Below are 25791 nucleotides of genomic sequence, written 5' to 3'. Positions count from 1 at the left end.
ACCTCAAAAAGTGGCTAAAAAAACAAGTTTTCCTCACATTTCGGTGACAGAAAGTTCTGGAATCTGAGAGGAGCCACAAATTTCCTTCCACCCGGCGTTCCCCCAAGTCTCCCGATAAAAATGATACCTCACTTGTGTGGGTAGGCCTAGCGCCCGCGACAGGAAATGCCCCAAAACAGAACGTGGACACATCACATTTTTTCATAGAAAACAGTGCCTACCTGTGGATTTTGGCCTCTAGCTCAGCCGGCACCTGGGGAAACCTAGCAAACCAGCACATTTTTGAAAACTAGAAACCCAGGGGAATCCAAGATGAGGTGACTTGTGGGGCTCGGACCAGGTTCTGTTACCCAGAATCCTTTGCAAACCTCAAAATGTGGCTAAAATAACACGTTTTCCTCACATTTCGGTACAGAAAGTTCTGGAATCTGAGAGGAGCCACAAATTTCCTTCCACCCAGCGTTCCCCCAAGTCTCCCGATAAATATGATACCTCACTTGTGTGGTTAGGCCTGGTGCCTGCGACAGGAATAGATCACACAACGGTCAATGTTGGTCCTTACGTGAGGCAGCTGTTGACCCTGGGGTGATCCATTCCTGACACAGGCACTAGGTGTAGGCACTCAAGTGGGGTAGTGTTTTTATCAGGACAGGTGAGGAGTCACTGGGTGGTAGGAATGTTGTGGATCCCAGCATATTCCTGTAGTTTGTGTGACAGAAATGCGAGAAAAATAGAGTTTTTTTTTCAACATTTCAGCTTTGCAGGGTATTCTGGGTAAGAAAACTTTGGGGAATCCACACAAGTCACACCTCTGTGGACTCCCCCGAATGTCTAGTTTCCAGAAATGTTTGGGTTTAGTGTGTTTCTCTATATGGCCGCCGAATTCAGGACCAAAAACACAGGTGCCTGCCTTACAAAACCAGTTTGTTTTGCCATAGACAATTTTGATGTCTCCACAATATGATTTGGGTGGTGGAATTTGGGGCTGAACTAAATTGGGGAGCTCCCAAGAGAGCACTCTCTCTCTGCTTGCCGCCGCATTCACCTGCTCTCTGGGTTGGCCTAACCCACTATTACCCAGTTGCACGAACAGCTTGCAAAGGGACAGCAGGACTGTCCTCATCACCTCCCTCATAATGTACTGGAAGAGGAGTTTTCGAATGGGACTCCTCTGACTGAAAAATCACTCCCAGAGTCTGCGCCATTGTCCTATCCCTCAGATGCTGTCTCAGTATCTGATGTCTCAGTCTCTGATCCTATGTCAGAGCGGTCCTCTATAACCCGAGTGCAGGCAGCAGTCATCCATCAAGATGCCATCTCTGCTATTGGCTAAACTGTTGCTCTAAAACACTAGACTACGTAGACAGTCACAAAATCGATGGTGTGTGTGAGATACGTGCAACAGTAGAGGCCACCTTACCTGCGCTTCTTCCCTCAATCAGCACGTACTTTCAAGACACTCAAAAAACACCTTGTCACATACCATTCGTCACAGTCTTTAGCACCTCCTGCGCCCAGTCCAACAATCATTATTGGTGCTCCCACTCCCTCCTCCTCGGATTCCCTCATTCCCACCCAGCAAAAGTGCCCTTCATCTCTCCATAGACTTTACTAATGTACTCAGCTATTTACATAAAATACAGATGTGCTCTTTGCAGTAGGCATGTAAACCTTCTGCGCTTCTTTATGGCACTAAAACTGCCACTAGACAAGTCGGACCCTTTTCCCCCCAGGGAAACCACAACATATTGACAAAAGTGATATATATATGACAGCCAACCACCTGAAACTCAACTCAAGCAAAACCGAAATAATCCTCTTTGGCCCACACAAAAACACCTGGGACCCCCCCATGGTGGCCCACCACGCTAGGCCCTGCACCCACCCCCGCCAACCACGCACGCAACCTCAGCATCATCCTAGACTCCTCCCTCTCGATGACCCAACAAATCAACGCTCTTACCTCCTCATGCTTCAACAAACTCCGTATACTGAAAAACATTCAAATGGATCCCCACAGAGACCAGAAAAACTGTCACTCACGCACTCATCAGCAGCAGGCTTGATTACGGAAACGCCCTCTACGCCGGCACCACTCTAAAACTCAAGCGCAAACTACACGCATCCAGAACTCAGCAGCACGACTCATCCTCGACCTCCGCCGACACGAACACATCTCTCCACACCTCAAATCCCTCCACTGGCTCCCCATTGACAAAAGGATCACCTTCAAGATTCTCATCCTCGCACACAAATCACTCCACAACACAGGCCCTGCCTACCTCAACGAGAGTCACCTTCCACACCCCCACACGAAACGTCCGCTCAGCTGACCTCTCTCTCGCCTCTGTCCCCCGCATCAAACACACCACCACCGGAGGCAGATCCTTCTCCTACCTTGCACCCAAAACCTGGAACGCACTCACAACCCACCTTCGCAAGACCCAAAACCTACTTCTTTTCAGGAAGGGCCTCAAAACCTGGCTTTTTGAACAGTGAACCTCCCAGCCCCTTTCCCTCCCCCCGTCCCCCGTCCCTCCCAGCGCCTTGAGACCCTCACAGGTGAGTAGCGCGCTTTATAAATCTCTTTGATACAGATCTACCTCTATATATATATATAGGCCGCCCCCCAAAAGTGAAATCCCTGGTGTCTAGTGGGGTTTCCTGGCCCCCGATCGCAGCTGTGCTGCGATCGGGGGCCAGGAAACCGTTTGAAAAGGCCTCGTAAGAAAGGGGAGAGTCTCCCCTTTCTTACGAGGCCTTTTCAAAGTGTTTCCTGGCCCCCCGATCACAGCTGTGCTGCGATTGGGGGGGGCCAGGAATCCTGAAAGTGTTTCCTGGCCCCCGATCACAGCACAGCTGCGACCGGGGGCCAGGAAACACTTTCAGGAAGGCCTCGTAAGAAAGGGGAGACTCTCCCCTTTCTTACGAGGCCTTCCCGAACGTGGAAAAGGCCGTTTTCCCCATCAAAGCAGGAAGCGGCCGCAAGGCTGCTTCCTGCTTTGATGGGGAAAACACCTTTGAAACGTCAGCACGCCTCGCGGCGCGCTGACGTCACAAAGGGGCGGGTGGGGGGCGGGGGGAGACACGGTAGCTTCCGTGTCTCCCGGGGGGAGTAAAAAAAAAAAAAAAACAATCCTCGGGTGCGACGCACCCGAGGATTTATTAATGCCCTTCCTGGTGTCGGCCACTGGTCGTGACCCGCACCAGGGAGGGTGTGTGGGCTTCGGGCAGCACCAAAGCGGTTAACTTAGGGCAATGTGTGAAGTATTTATGTAGTACCAAAGCAGTATTAAATTTAAAATGCAAAGCAATAAAAATACCAAATCGAATAAGAAACCTAGGGTAAACTTTAATAAGCAAAATCACAAAAAATCAATAAGAGGAACCTGAAGTTGTGAAGTTTAAAAGTTTTAAGTGGAAATAGCACCAAAAAGCACAAATTGCAAATGATAGTCAATGGTCGCAGTAGACTGGGACCAAGGTGCAACTTTAGGTCTCCTGTGATGAACTGTGGATCAGATACACCCACCAGGTTTATCCTGGTCAAAGATGTTACCTTCTGACTTCGTCTTTTAACTCCTGATCAATCACAGGAGTGCACTTCTAAAGCCCCCAGGACCTCAGGGGAGGCACTTACAGACTCACAGCTTGCCAGTCAGAAGCCAACAGCAGGGTGCAGTCCAGGTCCAGTTGCCAGTGGTCTGCTGGGTACTTTCAGCAAAAGGTCTCTTGTGATTTGTTGTCTCCTCATAGCCCCACAGGAGGTCAGACAACTGACCTTTGGAGGCCTTTTCTTTCTTGTGGTTACAAAAGGGTGCAGGTCCAATCCTTCAAGGCTCTGCTCACGTCACAGCCAGAAGGTCCAGTCCTCTGCTGATCGTCTGCAGGTCCAGAAATTGTTCTGAAGCGGGTGCCTGGGGATGCCCCATTTATGCTTGGCAAGAGTTAGTGGATGGGAATAACTCCTGGGTATCCCTAACCAATGGTGTAAAAGTTCCCAGAGGTGACCCTACCCACATTTTCAGCAGTTCCTGTTTGCCTTACTGCACACAGGCCCCATATACCATGTTTCACCGCATTTTCAAGATAGAGAAGGTCTTCGGCCTGGACTGCGAAGGCTGGAGATGGGTGTGTGTTTTGGGAGGGGGTATTATGTTAATCCTAGTGTCCTCTCATATCTAACAGTAAAATCTAGTTTGAAGCAGGCAGTGTAAACACAACAAGCCTAGAGAAGTCTGTTAGGACAAACGCAGCATCCTCTAGCAGCCACACAGTGGATAAACAAGAATTGTCTTGGCATCCAGTTCTTCGTTTTGAAGTGAGCCCCAAGTGTTACATGTGATTCAACAGACCTGTCAAGCAGAGTTCGACACTGTAATATCAAAAAGGAATTCCACTGCTCCCACTCTGAATATTCTGTGGAGTTAAGGAGAGTAATCTCTGCCCATTCAGGTCAGCCTATTGTTTGCTCCTGGGAGGCATTTCACATCTTCTTCACACCAACTCAAGGATGAGCGTAGCTGAGAGCTGGCAGGGGTTAATGCTAATTAGCAATTGGACAGTTCAGGCAGATAAAGTGTAACTTTCTAAAAGTTACTTTACCTTAATATTTAATCAGTATCTGACTTCACCATTAAATTGGATTTTTAATAGCTAATAAAACTAGTGGTTTAAATATTTTTCTAGTTGGTCCCATACCTGAGATACAGTATTACTATTTTAATTTGTACTCTGGTTTCCTACATAGGACAGCTAGGCCTGCCACAGTGAAAATAGCATTTAGAACCTAGTCACTCTATGGACATGGTAACCTTAATTATCTACATGACCAACTTTTAAATACCAGGCATCCTACCTTGTGGGCTACAAGGTTCACATAGAGATCATTTACTAATATTTAAAAGGGAGGACTTTACCTTCCAAAAATGGTTATTTTAACAGTTGCACTGCAGCAATCAGGCTGCACGGGGTAGGCCTGAAGCCATGTTTGCTTTGCCTCTGCAATGTATGGCACAATAGGTGCTGTATTCCACTGCTGTATTCCACTAGTGGAACTTTACTTCCAGGCCCTCGTTACATGTTGTACACCATATAGCAAGGACTTATTGGCAAGTTAAAGATACCAATTAGGAATAGGCCAATTTCAACCATTTTTAAGGGGGAGCATAGACACTTTACTGCTGGTTAGCAAGGGTAACGTACACAGAGTCCTAAAGCCAGCAAGCAAAAATAGGGCTGAGCAAAGATGAAAAATCTGGGGTGTGTTGGACCTGGCTTTTTGACAGGGACATCCCCAAACTTTTTGCCTCCTTCCTCCTATTTTTTCTGACCTGCTGTTGTTGGCTTTTGACCTCTGAGCACTTTACCACTGCTAACCAGTGCTAAAGTGCATATGCTCTCTGTGTAAATTGTACTATTGATTGGTTTATCCATGATTGACTATTTAATCTACCTGTAAGTCCCTATTAGAGTGCACTACATGTGCCTAGGGCCTGTAGATTAAATGCTACTAGTGGGCCTGCAGCACTGGTTGTGCCACCCACCTCAGTAGCCCCTTAACCTTGTCTCAGGCCTGCCATTGCAAGGCCTGTGTGTGCAGTTTCACTGCCACTTCGACTTGGCATTTAAAAGTACTTGCCAAGCCTAGAAATCCCCTTTTTCTACATATAAGTCATCCCTAATGAGCGCCCTAGGTAACCCCTAGAGCAGGGTGCGGTGTAGGTAAAAGGCAGGACATGTACCTGTGTAGTTATATGTCCTGGTAGTGTAAAACTCCTAAATTCGTTTTTACACTACTGTGAGGCCTGCTCCCTTCATAGGCTAACATTGGGGCTGCCCTCATACACTGTTGAAGTGGCAGCTGCTGATCTGAAAGGAGCAGGAAGGTCATATTTGGTATGGCCAGAATGGTAATATAAAATCCTGCTGACTGGTGAAGTCGGATTTAATATTACTATTCTAGAAATGCCACTTTTAGAAAGTGAGCATTTCTTTGCACTAAAAACTTGTTGTGCCCTTCAATCCACGTCTGGCTAGGTTTAGTTGACAGCTCCTTGTGCATTCACTCAGACACACCCCAAACACAGGGTACTCAGCCTCACTTGCATACATCTGCATTTTGAATGGGTCTTCCTGGGCTGGGAGGGTGGAGGGCCTGCCCTCACACAAAGGACTGCCACACCCCCTACTGGGACTCTGGCAGACAGGATTGAACTGAAAGGGAACTTGGTGCATTTCTTAGAGACTCTTTGAAGTCACCCCCACTTCAAAGGCACAACTTAGTATAAAACAGGGCCTCTGCCCTACCTCATCAGACACTTGCTGGAGAAGAAACCTGAACCAGAAACTACATCCTGCCAAGAAGAACTGCCTGGCTGCTCAAAGGACTCACCTGTCTGCTTTCTCCAAAGGACTGCTGTCTTGCTGTTGCCCTGCTGCCTTGCTGAACTCTTGTCTGGCTGTGAAAGTGCTCTCCAAGGGCTTGGATAGAGCTTGCCTCCTGTTCCTTGAAGTCTCAGGACCAAAAAGACTTCTTCCTTTCACGTGGACGCTCCGTGCGCCGAAAATTTCGACGCACAGCTTGTTTCGCGGTGAGAAAAACGCCGCACACCGACGCTGATCAACGCGACGCCCTCGGGACGATCGAGACTTCGACGCACAACCTCGCAAGGACAAAGCCGCCCGACTTCCAAGGAGAAATCGACGCGACGCCTACCGTGAGTGCGAAACTTTGACGCACGGCCTCGCAAGGACAACGCCGCCCGACTTCCAAGGAGAAATCGACGCGACGCCTGCCGTGAGACCAAAATTTCGACGCACGGCCTCGCAAGGTCAACGCCACCCGACTTCCAAGGAGAAATCGACGCGACGCCTACCGTGAGATCGAAACTTCGACGCGCAGCCCCGCAGAACGACGCGCAGCCGGAAAATAAGCAGGAGAATCCACACACAGACCCGGGACATCTGGTAATCCTCGCGATCCACAAAAAGAGACTGTCTGCGCGCCGGAAAACGACGCCCGACTTCCCCGCGTGGAAAAGAACGACGCAAATCTGTGTGTGCTGAGCGGAAAACGACGCACACACCCCTTTTTCCACGCATCTCTTCTCCTGTGGCCCTCTGAGGAGATTTCCCACCAGAAACCAGGTACTCTGTGCTTGAAAGACACTTTATTGCTATTTAAAGACTTAAAGACTCTTAATATCACTTTTCAGTGATATCTTTACAAATTCGTATTGCAACTTTGATCGTTTTGACCTACAATTATCCAGATAAATATTCTATATTTTTCTAAACACTGTGTGGTGTATTTTTGTGGTGTTATACTATGGTGTTGTATGATTTATTGCACAAATGCTTTACACATTGCCTTCTAAGTTAAGCCTGACTGCTCGTGCCAAGCTACCGGAGGGTGAGCACAGGCTGATTTTGGATTGTGTGTGACTTACCCTGACTAGAGTGAGGGTTCTTGCTTGGACAGAGGGCAACCTATCTGCCAACCAAAAACCCCATTTCTAACATTGGTGATCAGCGGTGAGGATAGGACTTGTGTTTGTGCAGTGACATACAGTAGCTAAGTATTTCACTACCTACCCACAGTTGAAGGTCAACTTGATTTTTTATCTCTTTTTTGACTTTTGGTCTCTGATGTCCTCCTGGATATACTATTGATATTTTGGACTTTGGATTTTGGTTTTTGCTGGTAAGATCCTATCAGAATGGGATCGCTTACCTACTTATTCTTTTTGCCTACTGACCACCTCACTAAGGCTGACCTAAGGAAGCTTTGCAGAGAATGTGGCCTTCCTGTAGCAAAGAGATCTACTAAAGCAGAGATGCTACATGCCTACATAGTCTGGGAGGAAGACAGATGGGCAGAGAGAGAGGCAGCAAGAAACCAAATGACTAAGTACCCCTCAGAGGAGGAGGAGGACGACTCAGATGAGGAAAGAGACCCAGTGAAAAAAGAATGGCTCATGGCTCAAGCACGGTGGATGGAAGAGCTAGATGAGTTTATTGAAAGGGCTGAGGCAGCAAGTCTCTTAGCCCTGGAAGAAGAAAAGATTGCAGCTCAAGAGCTGAGCTGTAAAGAGCTGAAACTGGAGGCCGGAAGGGCTGAGTCCAGTTCAGATGGTGGCAGCAAAAATCTTGCATCTAGTACTGCTGAAGAAGGGCACAAGCCCAGAGATGTGGTACCCAACTTGAAGAAGAGAGTTGACACACCCCAGGCGGTTCAAGGGTATGAGGTAGTTCCCGTTATGCACAGGGTCCCTGAGAAGGATTGGGGAACTGGCACAGGGAGTCATATTCCTACTGGGGGGAGGGACACTTTACTGACTCTAGCAGAGAGTGACAGAGAAAAGGGTTCCCCCCTGGTGGACGTCCTGGATATAGAGTGTAGAGACATCCCAGAAGAGTTTGGGTTGAGTGTCAGGGACAGACAGAAACTGTCTCACCAGTCTCAAGAGGGTGATGTAGAGTGCTTTTCCAAGGCTGAGTTACTAGGTGGTTGGGTGAAGGGTACTGTGGTTAATACATGTGAAGGGCAGAGTGATGTAATTGCTGGAGAGCATATGTCTGGTCCTTATTTTCCAGAGCTACGCCAACACCAGGTGGAGTGTGAGTTCTCTGACCCCAGGGAACTTACAGTGGAGGCAGACTTTTGGGTGAGTACCAGAGAGTCTGAAGAGGCATTTGGGGGTGCTCCTGAAGGGAGTGGTCTAGGTGGTTCCCGACCAAGTGAGGTGGGAGAGGATTGTAGTGTCCCAGGTAGGTCTCAGAGCCTAACCTGTACCGTAGGGCCACCTTTTGAGGGAAGCCCCGCAGTGTCAGAAGAACTTGGGGGGATGACTGTAGACAGCATCCCAACAGTTCTGGTGTCTGGCAGTACCACTCCTAGTGAGGGGGTGCAGAAGTCCAGACATAGGGTTGAGAGGGGGTGGCAGACCCCAGTGGAGGATCTTGAAAGTCAGGGGTCAGCTCTGAGAGCAGAGCCCCCCAGGAATGACCCAGGTGAGACCGTTTCTGGTTTGGGGGAAACCCAGACTCTGCCGGATGGGCAGAGGTCGGGAGACCTGCGCCAACCAGACTCTTGTGTGGCCCTTGGGGACGGCGTGTCCCTTGTGGGGGGTGAGAGTGCCCCCCAGGAAGTCCTGGCATGCCAGGCAAAGATTCAACCTCAGGGTGGTGACTCTGGGTTGGATAACCGGGTTCAGAGGTTAAACTTTGACCTGGTGGGGGGTAGGTGTGCCCCCCAGAAAGTCCTGGCGTGCCAGGCAGTTGTCCAACCTCAGGGTGTCGACTCTGGGTTGGATGGCCAGGTTCAGAGGTTAAACTCTGACCTGGTGGGAGGTAGGTGTGCCTCCCAGAAAGTCCTGGGGTGCCAGGCAATTGCCCAACCTCAGGGTGGTGACCCTGGGTTGGGGAACCAGGCTCAGAGGTTAAACTCTGACCTGGTGGGAGGTAGGTGTGCCTCCCAGAAAGTCCTGGTGCGCCAGGCAACTGTTCAACTTCAGGGTGGTGACTCTGAGTTGAATGGTCAGGTGCAGAGGTTAAACTCTGACCTGGTGGAGGGTCAGTGTGCCCTCCAGGAAGTCCTGGTGTGCCAGGCAATTGTTCAACTTCAGGGTGGTGACTCTGAGTTGAATGGTCAGGTGCAGAGGTTAAACTCTGACCTGGTGGAGGGTCAGTGTGCCCTCCAGGAAGTCCTGGCGTGCCAGGCAATTGTTCAACTTCAGGGTGGTAACTCTGAGTTGAATGGGCAGGTGCAGAGGTTAAACTCTGACCTGGTGGGGGGTAGGTGTGCCTCCCAGGAAGTCCTGGTTTGCCAGGCGGTGATCCAGTCTGAGGGTACAGACCCTGGGCTGGAAGACCAGGTTCAGGGTGTCCCCCCGGACCTGGAGGGAGGGGCTACTGATAACAGTGCCCCTACCATGTTGTCTTCTGAGGAGGCCACTCCTAGTTGGAGGGTGCTGGACCCCAGAAGGGAGGGCAGGGGGAGGGAAGCCTCACCCCGGGCCCTAGTCCAACCTGAAGGTACAGACCCCAGGTTGGAGGGCCAGTGGCAGGTTAACAGCCCTGCACTGGTGGAGGAATGGTACAGGGCGACTTCTGTAAGCCCCCTGGCCATGTTGGACTCTGGGGGTACCACTCCGGGAGGGAGGGTACAAAGCCCCAGAGGGGAGGACCAGGTTCAGGCTGTCATCCCTGACCTGGTGGAAGGGAGAGTGGTTAAAGGGTGCCCAGCACCTGGGGCTACCGCCCCCCACTCTCCACAGCCACAGTGGTTGGAGAGCTTTGAGAGGCCTGGGGCCCGGCTCTCATCCCTGGCAGCTGTCAGTAATCACTGTGGCTTGCTGTCCGGGTGGACAGAGTTATCCCTGGGGAGGGGACAAGTGTCACACCCCAGGGGTAGAGTGGGCAACACCACTATGTTGGTCATGGGGGTACTATCCTGCTCCTGGGATACATCTGTGAGCAAAGTAAGGTTAGGTGCTGCACAGATGGGATCCGCAGGAAAGGAGAAAGGTTCCCCATGGATGGGCTTAATGGGCCCTGAGAGTATGGACAGAGGGACCCAATGGGAGTCAAGAAGGCGAAGAACTGGAGCATGCCCCTGCTGTTGTGGGCCTGGGTCCTTGTTCTGTCGCCTCAAACAGGGAAGTACATCAGGATAGTGATTGTTCTCCCCTGGCTTTAGGCTGGTGGGGGGTCATGTTGGACCTGGCTTTTTGACAGGGACATCCCCAAACTTTTTGCCTCCTTCCTCCTATTTTTTCTGACCTGCTGTTGTTGGCTTTTGACCTCTGAGCACTTTACCACTGCTAACCAGTGCTAAAGTGCATATGCTCTCTGTGTAAATTGTACTATTGATTGGTTTATCCATGATTGACTATTTAATCTACCTGTAAGTCCCTATTAGAGTGCACTACATGTGCCTAGGGCCTGTAGATTAAATGCTACTAGTGGGCCTGCAGCACTGGTTGTGCCACCCACCTCAGTAGCCCCTTAACCTTGTCTCAGGCCTGCCATTGCAAGGCCTGTGTGTGCAGTTTCACTGCCACTTCGACTTGGCATTTAAAAGTACTTGCCAAGCCTAGAAATCCCCTTTTTCTACATATAAGTCATCCCTAATGAGCGCCCTAGGTAACCCCTAGAGCAGGGTGCGGTGTAGGTAAAAGGCAGGACATGTACCTGTGTAGTTATATGTCCTGGTAGTGTAAAACTCCTAAATTCGTTTTTACACTACTGTGAGGCCTGCTCCCTTCATAGGCTAACATTGGGGCTGCCCTCATACACTGTTGAAGTGGCAGCTGCTGATCTGAAAGGAGCAGGAAGGTCATATTTGGTATGGCCAGAATGGTAATATAAAATCCTGCTGACTGGTGAAGTCGGATTTAATATTACTATTCTAGAAATGCCACTTTTAGAAAGTGAGCATTTCTTTGCACTAAAAACTTGTTGTGCCCTTCAATCCACGTCTGGCTAGGTTTAGTTGACAGCTCCTTGTGCATTCACTCAGACACACCCCAAACACAGGGTACTCAGCCTCACTTGCATACATCTGCATTTTGAATGGGTCTTCCTGGGCTGGGAGGGTGGAGGGCCTGCCCTCACACAAAGGACTGCCACACCCCCTACTGGGACTCTGGCAGACAGGATTGAACTGAAAGGGAACTTGGTGCATTTCTTAGAGACTCTTTGAAGTCACCCCCACTTCAAAGGCACAACTTAGTATAAAACAGGGCCTCTGCCCTACCTCATCAGACACTTGCTGGAGAAGAAACCTGAACCAGAAACTACATCCTGCCAAGAAGAACTGCCTGGCTGCTCAAAGGACTCACCTGTCTGCTTTCTCCAAAGGACTGCTGTCTTGCTGTTGCCCTGCTGCCTTGCTGAACTCTTGTCTGGCTGTGAAAGTGCTCTCCAAGGGCTTGGATAGAGCTTGCCTCCTGTTCCTTGAAGTCTCAGGACCAAAAAGACTTCTTCCTTTCACGTGGACGCTCCGTGCGCGGAAAATTTCGACGCACAGCTTGTTTCGCGGTGAGAAAAACGCCGCACACCGACGCTGATCAACGCGACGCCCTCGGGACGATCGAGACTTCGACGCACAACCTCGCAAGGACAAAGCCGCCCGACTTCCAAGGAGAAATCGACGCGACGCCTACCGTGAGTGCGAAACTTTGACGCACGGCCTCGCAAGGACAACGCCGCCCGACTTCCAAGGAGAAATCGACGCGACGCCTGCCGTGAGACCAAAATTTCGACGCACGGCCTCGCAAGGTCAACGCCACCCGACTTCCAAGGAGAAATCGACGCGACGCCTACCGTGAGATCGAAACTTCGACGCGCAGCCCCGCAGAACGACGCGCAGCCGGAAAATAAGCAGGAGAATCCACGCACAGACCCGGGACATCTGGTAATCCTCGCGATCCACAAAAAGAGACTGTCTGCGCGCCGGAAAACGACGCCCGACTTCCCCGCGTGGAAAAGAACGACGCAAATCTGTGTGTGCTGAGCGGAAAACGACGCACACACCCCTTTTTCCACGCATCTCTTCTCCTGTGGCCCTCTGAGGAGATTTCCCACCAGAAACCAGGTACTCTGTGCTTGAAAGACACTTTATTGCTATTTAAAGACTTAAAGACTCTTAATATCACTTTTCAGTGATATCTTTACAAATTCGTATTGCAACTTTGATCGTTTTGACCTACAATTATCCAGATAAATATTCTATATTTTTCTAAACACTGTGTGGTGTATTTTTGTGGTGTTATACTATGGTGTTGTATGATTTATTGCACAAATGCTTTACACATTGCCTTCTAAGTTAAGCCTGACTGCTCGTGCCAAGCTACCGGAGGGTGAGCACAGGCTGATTTTGGATTGTGTGTGACTTACCCTGACTAGAGTGAGGGTTCTTGCTTGGACAGAGGGCAACCTATCTGCCAACCAAAAACCCCATTTCTAACAGGGTGACTATGTAGAAAAGACAGAGTTCCTACAGTAAAGGAGTGCTCTATAACCGTCTTTTAAAAAAATGGTTATATGTTCCCATTGATCTCCACACACCCTCCTGCCTTACTGGCACTGCCCTTGGTCATACTATAGAGACGTGGTCATACTATAGGAATGCCCCAAATGAAAGAAGTACTTATTTAGCATTTCTCATTACAGAGTGGTCACCACTGAGGAGCTATGCCGTGACCACTGTAGATAAAGAGTAAATAAATAGATAAATACTTATGTAAAGATGTGGAGGGTTTCTATCTGGCACTATAGAGAACTTTAAAGAACTTCAACAGTTTCCTATGTTAGCCCACCACTGTGGCTCTGCACGTCTGGGAGGATGTTGACATCTGATATGGATCCAGCCTGGTAATCAGACCCAGCCATGTGTCCTCTGCTTAAAGGAAAGACAGTTATATTTCACAATTGCCATAACTGTCACTGTGGTAAAGCAAATTTGTCCATGCCCTTTGCAGAGGGACAAAGAGTACAGCTATCAGAAGCAGGACTGCATAATGTATTTACGTCATCTGTAGGGAGCTGGGTTCTGGTTGCAGCACACCCACCCCATCCCATTTTTGCCTGGTTTTTAGATGCAACTTTGCCTGAAGTGCACAGAGTGCCTGCTAACGAGGTTCCCAGTGCCAGTGGTCCTTCCTTAAAACAAGACACCTGGTCACTTGATCCCCAAGTGACCAAGCCCTTCAGCCTCCCTGAAAGTCTGTAGTAAATGGCTCCCCTGGTCAACGTACTGAAGAGGGCCCCTCAGAGCTGCAGCATAACGTGTGCCATGCTGAGGGACTCAGCATCAACCTTATGGAGACTGCTACTGCAGGCTGCATGCCAAGGTGCTCCCAACATTGAAAATACAACATGGAACACACTTGTGTGCCATGTCCCCTATAACACTGCTTGCAAAATCTGTAAGTTGCACCTACAGCAGGCCTTCAGCCCTAAGGCAGCATTGTGTTCAGGGAAGCCGTTTTAAACATGTGCTGGACATTGGTCACTACGAGTTCCCCAGCTACATGATGGCTTCTCTGACCCTAGGGATGATTTGTATCAAACATCTTGTGTTATTAAACCCTCACTGATTCCAGTGATGGATTTATTACTACACACACCCATGCTCTTCGAAAAACCTACCAACTGCTGGTGAGCTCACTGATCGTTTTTGGCCAGCCTGCCACCAACAGATGAGAATCTGACCTCCCAGGGGGAGAGTCTCCGCTCTCGAGAGGTCAAAAATAAAAGTATGTTCGGGCTGGGGTGTTACCCACCCATCCCCACGGGATGACCTACATTCCAAGGCAGGCGCTTCAAAAAAGCCTACGCCTTTGATATGCAGAACTGGCCTCCTCAGAGAAAGATGCCAACCCCCCTGCCCCAGGGCCCATCCGGCACCTGGACAGGCTGTAAAATTAGCTATGCAGGAGGTGTGTTACTCTTCCAGACTGGGAACACCCCTAGGGTGGCCAGCCTGAAGTGGACACAACTTAGGAAATTCTGCCATCTTGCATGTGGTCGAATTTACGAATTCTGGACAGGATGATGTCCACTCCCCCCAAGAAGGGGTCAGCTAGGGGGAGTAATGACCCCAAGAGTAAGTAGCCCTTTGGGTACTACCCTTTACTCTCCTTAATGCCCTCTAAATTGAGCATTTTGGGGACCCCTTGATACCAGATACACAGATCTTTGCTGGTCCCAAAAGAAGGAGTGGACAAGAAGACTGCTGCACCCGCAAACCGAGGAGCATGACTGACTTAACGCCAACCCTGCCGGCGTGCCTGCTGCACCTGACCTTCAAGGAGCAACTGACCTACCCTACCGCTGCAGTCTCCAAAAAACTGGGCGAGCTGCCAGTGCTTCACCAATCGCCAGGGGGAACTCCCTTGGAGTAGAGGAGCTGCTCCCATGCATCTGCAGGCACCCAAGAAAGCCCTGAGAGGACCGGGCCACCAGAAACCCGACTCCAGACAACACCCTTACACCTGAGCAGCTCAGCTTGTGTTGAACTGGGCCAACTGTCTTAGCATGGTCCCCAGGCCCTCCATTGTGCTCACCCACTGTGGTCTTCAGAAGGGCATCTGCAGACTTTTTCTGCAGAACCACCTGCATCCGCGAGTGACCAGGAGGCAAAAACCCGACGCTCTAGGACACCTCTGCACCCATCCGCCCTGGACCAAGGAGAAGAGAACCAAGGGTTTTGCCACATCTCCTCACCTCGCGAGACCTGAGCCCACCTGTTGGCTTGGTCGTACTGGACCCCCAGTCCACGCTTGCAGAGTGTTTCTGCGGAGCCCCCTGAAACTGCGAGGAACTCCAGTGCTAGACCTGATGCCAGAAGACACCCCTGCGACCTACAGCCTGAGGAGGAGTGGACTGATAGTGTCCCCATGTGCTCGAGAACTTCAAGGAGTAAGCTCCCAGTGGGTTCCCCTGGACTGTTCTTCCAGTCCATCCCTGCAGCGACTTTGTAACCGGACCAATCCCCATAGACTTCAGTGTGACACCCGGCACTGTAACACACCTCTGCACCCAGACGTACCAGAGCTCCACGAGGTGACCTGTTGTTGAGGCCCTGGACCTTTCCCCAAAATCCCTTTAAGTCCAGGAGATTTGTTCTGTAAGCATTCCACTCTACCTGGATTGCTGTCTTTGTTTTCCTCCTCAGGATTGTATTGCAACTTCCTGCAAAATGCATTGTCTACTTTTAAAACTATCATAATTAAAAAAGTACTCACCTGACTCCAGTGATCTTGATATCAAAGTTTATATCAAAGTGCGTGTTATTTTTATAAATTGGTGTCTGATTTCTTTATTGAGTGTGTGTCTCACTTACTGCATGAGTGTGTGCCTTACATGTTTCGCACTACCCGCTGACATGCCTAGCTGCTCAACCACACTACCCTAGAAGAGAGCATTTGGGATGAAATTTGTGCCTCTGTGATACCTCTGGGGATTGCTTGCACTCTTTGCACAGTGTACCTCATTTTGCTCCATGTATAAAGATCCAGTTTCCTACATCATCTATTGCTAGAACATAACATGTAATTTGCAGATTGGAAATGTTCCTGGAAGTCTTGGAAACAGAACATATCTTTTGGTATATAAAATTAAATACAACGTTCAGTTTGTAACTTTTTACTGAACATTTCTTTCAGAACCAAATCTGCAGTGTTTAGATAACCTTCCACAAGGAAAAGTAGAGGTGAAGTTAAATTCTGGCTGCCTATTGTACTCCTAGCAGTTATGAGACATGAAACATTCTCTGACTGAGCTCAACTGGAGTGCATATCAATTGCATGTACATTCCTGTCTGGAATTTGTCTTCCATTCATATCATTTGATTGGAAAAACGCAAAGATAATGGGTGGCAATTATGCAAAAAGTCCCAGTTACTGGCAGTCACTCTGGCTACATTCCAGTCCTTTGCTTTGACTCGCTGCACCAATTCAGACAGAGGCTAGCCACATTCAAATCAGTTTTGTTCCTACTCCAATAGGAACAGTCCAGCCAAGCTGCCAGACAAGTTTCTTTCTGAACAGAAGCCCAAGCAACTCTCGACAACTTTCTGTGGCTTAGACTTTTTGCAGGCATTCCACCCATCACGTTGCGCGTGTTTTTTCTCAGTGCAATAACATTTGCTAATCCTGCAGTTGAGCAGCCATGGTTAATCCACTGGGTACATAATGACATCCGTGTCTGAATATATTCTGAATGAGCTTTTCCATTCAAAAAGGAGTCCAAGAAGGCTCTGTGAGTCCATGCCTTTCATGAGGTTTTTATTAGGTGCTGGCCCAGAGAAGTAGATTTCATTTGAAGCTTAGGTGGCTGCCGTGGATTCGCAAAGGGTGGAATTTTGGAGGGAGAGGAACTGTCTGACAACTGCAACGGGGATTTGTTATTTTGAATTGTTGGTACGTTTAGGTATGGTAATGCCTACATCATACATTCAAAAAAAGAAGTGTCTCACTTTGCTGCAAAACTAGGAATGGGGGGCTGTCACTTTATTAGGACTGGCTAGAACACATAGCTGAGTCATTTACTCTTTAAAATACCAGGATCTCAAACGAGAAACTGTCTGGTTCTATAGAGAAGACAAGACCGACTTGCATGTGCTGGAATTGTACTCCTTGCCGTTCGGAGACAGGTGTCTCCTGTCTGTCTGCCTGTCTAGTAGTTTTGCTCCAGGACTGGTGGCACCAGTTAGATTCCTGTGAAGACTCTTTGCCCATGTTGGACCTTTCATCCCGAGGCTGAAGGATGCATAAACCCTAAGACCTAAGTTGATGTTGAATGTTTTTGAGAACTTGGATACTAAGTTATGGAAACCACTATGTAGCTGCATCATGTAAGGGCTAGTCCTGGAAATTTGAGGACTTACCGTCAAATTCACTGTACAGCAGAAATTGTGGGAAAACTTTGGAGTTTGTGTAAATAAACATCCACCTCTGTACTCCTGCATTGTACCTGACTGGTATTTCTGCGTTTAATTTTTGGCAAGAGGTTCGAGGCTATTACAGGGCTGCCAAGTCATCATATCTGGTGTGTGGAGCCCTTCGCAACAACAGCCTTCAGGTTTGCCCTGCTAAAAATATGTTTCCTACAGAAAAGTTTCTAAGGCTGAAGGTTCAGAGGAACCAGCTACCCACTTACTCCAGTATTGGAACTTTCATAGATTCACATGCTTGAATCATTCCCCGTCGTTGAGATGGGAGTCCCGGTACAATTTTCACAAGTAATGTTAAAACATATTGAAGAGAAAAAGGCCCTAGGCCTCTTCAATTTCATAGTCTATCAGAGTCATTTTGTGAAAAGGACCAAACCTTATCCTCCACCAATCAGGCGACAGCACCCTTCAGAACCTCCTGAGAGAAGCTCTAGCACCTCAGATTTTCTACCGCACGTCGTGCTAGGGAGTCTCCTCAGAGCTCTGCTCTGTCTTCACACCTTTATTCAGCTCTTTTTCTCTCAGAGAAACTCATTTATTTGGATTTGTCAGCTATTTTTCAACTATGTCTGACAAAGAAAAGAAGAGTCTCTTTAGAGACTGCAAGACTTGTGGGAAGAAAAGACTTCATTCTGAAGACCCTCATCAAGACTGCATTTACTGCCTGTACCCAGATCATTCAGCCAAGGACTGTAAGATTTGCTGTACTTTTTCTTCTAAGACCTTAAAAGATAGAGAAGGCAGATTATTAATATGGCTGCAGAAACTAAAACATAGGAAGGATCCAGTTTCTGGTTCTGAGAGTGAGGAATCATCAACATCTAAGAGATCAACAAAAAGGGCAAGATCACGCTCTAGATCTCCCTCACAAATCTCAGGAAAAGCCCTCAAAAAGACTGCTTCAGGGTCTTATAAGGGTCGCAGCCCATCTTCTTCCCCAACTAAACTCTCAAGTAAAGAGGGGAAAAGACATTCTTCCAGTTCTGAGAGGCACAGGAAATCTTCATCTGTTCCACCATCTATGCCTTTCAAAAAGCCATCCTCTGTGACTGGAAAAAAGGCCTCTTCGACGGATTCCCCGTCGACGGCACCGTCGGTGGGCGCATTGCCGACGACAACAGCTACTTCAGGATTTCCATCGTCAACGGCTCCGTCGGCGACATCGTCGACGAGAACAAGTACACTACCGTTGACGAGAACTGCAACGACGACATCAACGTCGACGACCGTCTACACCTCGTCATCGTCGACGGCGCTGATGTCAGTGTCAGCCCTACCGTCGTCGACGACTTCGTCGACGGTAGACTCGTCGGCAAAGCTTTCTGCTATTAAAATAACTGTACGTCCAGCGTCGACGGCACCGTCCATGACAAAGTCGATTTACACGTCGTCGACGACACCGTTGACGAGGGAAAAACATCAAAAAAGAGGAGAAAAGTTAACTCCAACCCACACATCACCTAGTAAGGTATCCTCCCTGGTACCAGTACATCTTCTGGAGGGAGATGAAGATTCAGATGAAGACGGGCCTTTTGGAACAGCCCACAGCTCTTCTGAATTGAATGTAAAATACCAGGAAGAGGAGGGATATGAGGAAGCTTATGATCCCCAGGCATACTCTGAGCATCAGCAGTATCAGCAGGGAGCGTATATTCCTTCCGACCTGCTTACTGGCCTTAGAGCGATGTTAGTGGATTACAACAGAAGGTTTCCTCCACAAGGAGAACAGCCTCCTCCATCGCCTATTTCTGGTGTTTCTACTCCACATCAAAGACCAACGTCTTTGCATCTCACAGATGTGGCCACTCCGGACATGACAATTCCCCAAGACACCGACATCTCAGAAGGAGATCAGGAAGAAGGAGAGCTCATAGACACTCACTCAGAGTGGGACGAGTACATTATTCCTGCTCCATCTTCTCCTTCTCATTCGAAGGTGGAATCCCCACCTGAAGACATTGGAGGTTTTCACAATCTCCTAGAGAGGGCAGCCAAGCGTTTTGCTTTACCGCTACCTACGAAGCAAACAGATTGTTTCCTATATGATTTTAAAGAGCCCTTTCAAAAGTCTATGCGCTCTATCCCGATGGTGAACCACCTGTGGGAAGAGGGCCTTAAAGTCATGAATAATCCGGCAACAGTCACAGCAGTTTTGCCACGTCTGGATAAGAAATACAAAGCTCCTGATGATGCACCAACATGCTTGACAGGACATCCTCCTCCGGATTCGGTAGTAGCTCAGGCAGCTCAAAGAAGATAAAAAAATCCTTCTGCCCCGATTTCCGCACCCCCAGACAAGGAGGGTAGGCGGCTAGATAACATAGGGAAAAGATTTTCGTCTATGGCCAGCCTAGTGCTTAGAGCTGCCCACTCCTTGGCTATTTTGTCTCGATACGACAGACAGCTTTGGGCAGATATTGCACCTTTTATTAATCAACTGCCAGAAGACGTAAAATCGGAGGCAAATAAGACTGTACAAGAAGGTCAACGCACGTCTGCAGAGCTTATAGACTGTGCAATGGATATAGCGACCACTGCTTTCAGACAGCTTGCAGGTGCTGCTGTATTAAGAAGACACGGCTGGCTTAAAGCCACCTCATTTCGCCCAGAAGTCCAGAATAAAATCCTAGACTTACCCTTTGATGGCCAAGCGCTATTTGGGAAACATGTGGACGAAGCCCTACAGTCAATCAAAACGGACACGGACACGGACACGGCAAGGTCATTAGGGACCCTGCCATCTCAACCCTCTTACAGAGGGGGATTTCAACAACAGAGATATTCTTCCTATCCATCATCACATACTACTCCCAAAGGCAACCGACTCAACCAGCCTATAGTAGACCGGCAGGCCGGGGACGTTCAACCCGCCCGGCCAAAGATTCAGCTCGTAGAACCTGATGTTTTCGAGGCGCCGGCTACGCTTAGTCCCCCTCCTGTCACCCTGGGCAGGAGAATTTCCTTATTCCTCAGTCAATGGCAAACCATTACGTCAGACAAGTGGGTCCTACAATTAGTGGAACGGGGCCATACTTTAGAATTTATCCAGATACCTCCCTCCAACCCTCCCCGCAGGACTCCTTCAAGATATCCTCAGCAACTCAAAGAAGAAGTCGACAAGCTGCTTCTCAAGGGAGCTATAGAGAAGGTGCCTCGGGCTCAACGAGGAACAGGATTTTATTCCAGGTTCTTCATCATTCGAAAAAAGTGGAAGGATTGGAGGCCGATCCTCGATTTAAGGCAACTAAATGTATACCTAAAAAAGCAATCGTTTCGAATGATCAGCCTGCAAGACGTCCTTCTGCGTCTCAATCAAAGAGATTTTATGTCATCACTAGACCTCAAAGACGCATACTTCCACATACCCATCCACCCTGCCCACAGAAAGTATTTGAGATTCACCGTAGCCGGGAGCCATTATCAATATTGCGTCCTTCCCTTCGGACTCAAATCAGCCCCAAGAATATTTACCAAATGCCTAGCACCAGTCGCAGCCTTTCTCAGGAGAAGAAAGCACCAGGTTTTTCCATACTTAGACGACTGGTTAATAAAGGCAAAGACTTACACAGGAGAACACAAGTCAAGAAGAAAGTGCATTTCCTTACTGACCAATCTCGGATTCACAATCAACTGGGAGAAGTCCAACCATCTACCAGTACGCAGTATTACTTTTCTGGGAGCAAACCTGAACACGGAATCCGGCATGGCATGTCCCACGTTAGAGAGACAACAAAGATTACTAACCCTAGGGAGTTCCATACACAGAAGATGAAAGGTTACAGTCCGTCTCTTCAAATCACTGTTGGGCATGATGTCTTCATGCATACCTCTGATCCCTCTGTGTCGGCTAAAGATGCGCCCCTTGCAGGAGCCCCGCAACCGTCAATGGCTCCAAGTATCGGGCACTTTCGAAGACCAGATACAAATTACTCTGATAATGATTGATCAAAACTCTCAAATGGTGGTCTCAAAAGCATCATCTGTCAATCGGTCTCTCGTTTCTTCAACAGCCAGCCCCGTGGACCATAACAACAGATGCCTCACTGGAAGGCTGGGGCGCAGTATTACAGGACCTGAAAATAAGTGGCAAATGGCCAATCCATCTGGCATCAATGCATATCAATTGGCTAGAACTCTTGCACCTCGCCTTACAAGCGTTTCTCCCAAGAATCTCAGGATCGCGAATGGTGATAAGAACGGACAACACCACTACAATGCACTATCTCAACAAACAAGGAGGTACAAGATCTCTCACCCTCTCCAGGGAAGCCTAAGCGATCTGGAACTGGGCCTCGCAGCAAGGCATCACACTATCGGCGGTACACTTGCCGGGAATAAACAACAAGGCAGCAGATGCACTCAGCAGGCAGAAATTGGACTGCCACGCGTGGGAGCTAGACCAGACAGTACTGACCCAGATTTTTTCCCAGTGGGGAACACCAACAGTGGATCTGTTTGCGAAGAAGGACAACGCCAAATGCCAGTTCTTCGCAAGTTGGCATCACCAAAAGGGATCGTGGGGGAATGCGTTTTCGATAGTCTGGTCAGACATCTTTGCTTACGCCTTTCCTCCCATTCGTTGATCCCAAGGGTCCTCACGAAGATGAAAACAGAACCGTGCACTCTCATACTGATAGCCCCGTACTGGCCGCGCCAACATTGGTTCACAGAGCTCCTCATTCTGTCAGTCAAACCTCATATTCCACTGGAGCCGTTACCTCATTTACTAACAATGAACAACGGCCAAGTTCGGCACCCCGATCCGCAGTCAATGCGGTTATCAGCATGGCTCCTCACCGCAGAGAGTTTGCGCATTTGAACATCCCGCAGGACTGCAGGGATATTTTGTCAAAGGCCAGAGCGGATAGCACTAACAAGACGTATCAGTGTAAATGGAAAAGATTCTGTGCCTGGTGTCATCAGCGTCAAATCGACCCTCTACTCTCACCACCAGATCAAATATTGCTGTATCTCTTACAGTTAGCTCAATCTGGCCTAGCACACTCGTCCATTAAAGTTCATATAGCAGCTATAGCTGCATACAGACGTTCAGATGAAACAAAATGCACAGGAAAAAAAGTACAACCAGGGCACTCCAATCCAACCGATCCACCGTGCTTCCCTCAAAAACTTGTCCTGGAAGGTTGCCTTATTGATAGCTCTTACATCAGCTAGGCGGGTCAGTGAGGTGCAAGCGCTGTCCATCCAAGAGCCTTTCCTGCAGCTTAAACAAGATAGACTATTAATGCGCACTAACCCGCATTTTATTCCAAAGGTTCCGTCAGACTTTCACATGAACGAACCTTTAGTCTTCAAGTCTTTTTTCCCTCATCCATCTACTCCGGCGGAGAGGGCATTACACTCTTTAGATGTGAAAAGATGCGTTCAATTTTATTTGGACAGGACTAAGGGGTCATTCCCGGGGACCACGGAAGCACCGCCAACAGGCTGGCAGTGCTTCCAGGGTCATACCGCCGCGGTCAGAAAAGGGGAACCCGACGGTTTTCCCCTGGCCCAGGGAATCCTCCATGGCGGCGCTGCTTGCAGCGCCGCCATGGGGATTCCGACCCCCCTTCCCGCCAGCCTGTTTCTGGCGGTTTACACCGCCAGAACTAGGATGGCGGGAACGGGTGTCGTGGGGCCCCTGCACTGCCCATGCCCCTGGCATGGGCAGTGCAGGGGTCCCCTAACAGGGCCCCATGAAGATTTTCACTGTCTGCTTTGCAGACAGTGAAAATCGCGACGGGTGCTACTGCACCCGTCGCACCCCTGCAACACCGCCGGCTCCATTCGGAGCCGGCTTCTATGTTGCAGGGGCTTTCCCGCTGGGCCGGCGGGCGGCCTTTTGGCGGTCGCCCAGCGGGAAAGCCAGAATGGCATCCGCGGTCTCCTGACCGCGGAGCAGCCATTTGGCGGTGACCGCATGGCGGGCGGCGCGGTCAGAATGACCGCCTAAATCTTTTCCGCGCTCTAATCAGCTATTTGTGGCGTACAGTGCTCCTAGGAAGGGGTGCCCGCTATCCAAGCAGAGTATTTCTAGATGGATCGCCTCTGCTATTCGCTTTTGCCATCAGGCAGCGAGCAAACCTTTGCAGTCATCTGTGCATGCTCACTCGATGAGAAAAGTCTAATCGTCAGCGGCACTGTTTGCCGGAGTGCCACTACAAGACATATGTAGGGCAGCAACATGGAAGAGCTGTCATACCTTCACTAAGCACTACTGCTTGGAGTCCCTCTCGCACGGAGAGGTAGCAGTGGGCCAGGCGGTTCTCAGGAATCTCTTCAGGTGAAGGTGAGCCATTTCTCCTACATCCCTCCATCCTAGAACAGGTATGCACATTGTTTAAAAAAAACAAAAAAAAAAACAGAAATGCATGTAAGGATAAGAGAACGCTATCATAATCCATAAGTAAGCGGGTTTTCAGATATTGATCCTGTTACAGTAGTGTCTTATGATGATTTCTATTTCTGTTTTGTTCTTCAAATTTCATCATGTATCTTCACAGGTATATCTCTATATATATTAGAGATAAGTAGATAGTTATATTTATGTGTATATATATATATATATATATATATATATATATATATATATACACATATAGAGAGAGAGAGACATATGTCAGTACACTTATACACTGCATCAATTTATGCATGATGATAAGAAGGTTTTGTGGTTTAAGATATTTTGTTTATTAAAGATGTTGTCATTTTACAATGTGCATAGTTATTGCTTTCTACTCTGATTCAAGCATGTGAATCTATGAAAGTTCCAATACTGGAGTAAGAAAATAAGTTACTTACCTGTAACTGTAGTTCTCCAGTATTGGAATCTTTCATAGATTCACATGCGACCCACCCGCCTCCCCGGAGAAGCTCACTTCACCTCTTTCTTTCTATTTATACATATATTCAACATAATATAAGCACTTGTGCTTGGAAAATCTGAGGTGCTAGAGCTTCTCTCAGGAGGTTCTGAAGGGTGCAGTCTCCTGATTGGTGGAGGATCAGGTTTGGTCCTTTTCACAAAATGACTCTGATAGACTATGAAATTGAAGAGGCCTAGGGCCTCTTTCTCTTCAATATGTTTTCACACTACTTGTGAAAATTGTACCGGGACTCCCATCTCGACGACGGGGAATGATTCAAGCATGTGAATCTATGAAAGATTCCAATACTGGAGAACTACAGTTACAGGTAAGTAACTTATTTTCTTATACTTGACTACTTTCACTAGCGGCAATGGTCTCCCGATTTCGGGTGAATTAGAGGGAGGACACAGCACCATTTTGTTCAACACGTTTTTATTTTTCCAGTAGGGTAAAATTAAACCCATTATCTCAGAGCTTTACCATTTTCTTTATAACATTTTAGCGCTACTTTAGGTTTCATACCTTTTTATGATTTTGTTATCATTATTTGTTCTCTTTTTAACTAACTTGGTTTGGATCTTTAAAGATCTTACTTTTTTTTTTTTTTTACTGTTTTCGCTTTTCTCGTTCTTGTGCACATACAACATAATTTTGATTTGAGCAAGCTCTTCTTGCTTCAACACAGGCAAGAAGGAGATCAGCTTGGAATTTCTCACTGGTACTAGGTTACTTTTGTGGGTCAGACTGTTGGGCTCTTGTGAGCTCACTCACGGCTCACATATAGAATGTGCAACCTGTCTTCTCCTGTAGGCTAACCCTCAGATAACCACAAAACCACCTGTTCAATGGCATGTGTGGCTGTAGATTCACATGTTCTACATTTTCCTGCCAGCTAGTGTTGGGTCCAGAGTGGTGCAAGATGTTTTTCTTCGAAGAAGGGTTACGAGTTACAGATGACTGACTCCTCCTCTTGATGATATTGCACATGTGCATCGACTCCTTTCTTAGATTGTTTTCTCTCCACCATTATGTTCAGAAGTGTGTGTCTGTACTCCATCTTTTGACTTGCTCCGGTTCGAATTCTCTCTCCCATCTTACCCTCTCGATGGCATTGTTCTTTGTTATGTGTCTTTCACCTTAGCTCTTGCCTTGATTCGTCAGGTTGGGCACTGACCACCCACCCTTCAGGGTGCCTATGCCCAACTCTGGCCTACCTTCCGTGCAGCACTGACACACATGCTAACCTGATGGAATTGACTCCATTCTGCTCCTCTCCTCAGTGCCATGCAAAATTCCTGCACACTGCCCAGCATCTTATGTGCGATCTCTGCCTCTCCCCATATCATCTAAAGGCAGACTGTGAATGCTTGCAAATCCTTCCGATCGAAGAAGTCCCTTCAGGGCTAAAGAGTACATCGATTGGAAATGGCACACAAGACTCCAGATGACACACCA

The 25791-nt window shown here is 48.4% G+C and overlaps 1 protein-coding gene across 11 annotated transcripts in view; it reads left to right on the top strand.

The window, feature by feature from the left end:
* Positions 1-25791, top strand: part of MYO18A (myosin XVIIIA) — an 805500-nt gene that overhangs the window by 377884 nt on the left and 401825 nt on the right. The gene's annotated exons all lie outside the window — the stretch shown is intronic.

Source organism: Pleurodeles waltl, chromosome 3_1 (assembly GCF_031143425.1).
Source record: "Pleurodeles waltl isolate 20211129_DDA chromosome 3_1, aPleWal1.hap1.20221129, whole genome shotgun sequence".
NCBI lineage: Eukaryota > Metazoa > Chordata > Amphibia > Caudata > Salamandridae > Pleurodeles > Pleurodeles waltl.
The sequence above is the reverse complement of the archived record's forward strand: the minus strand, read 5'-3'. Positions and strand labels throughout refer to the sequence as shown.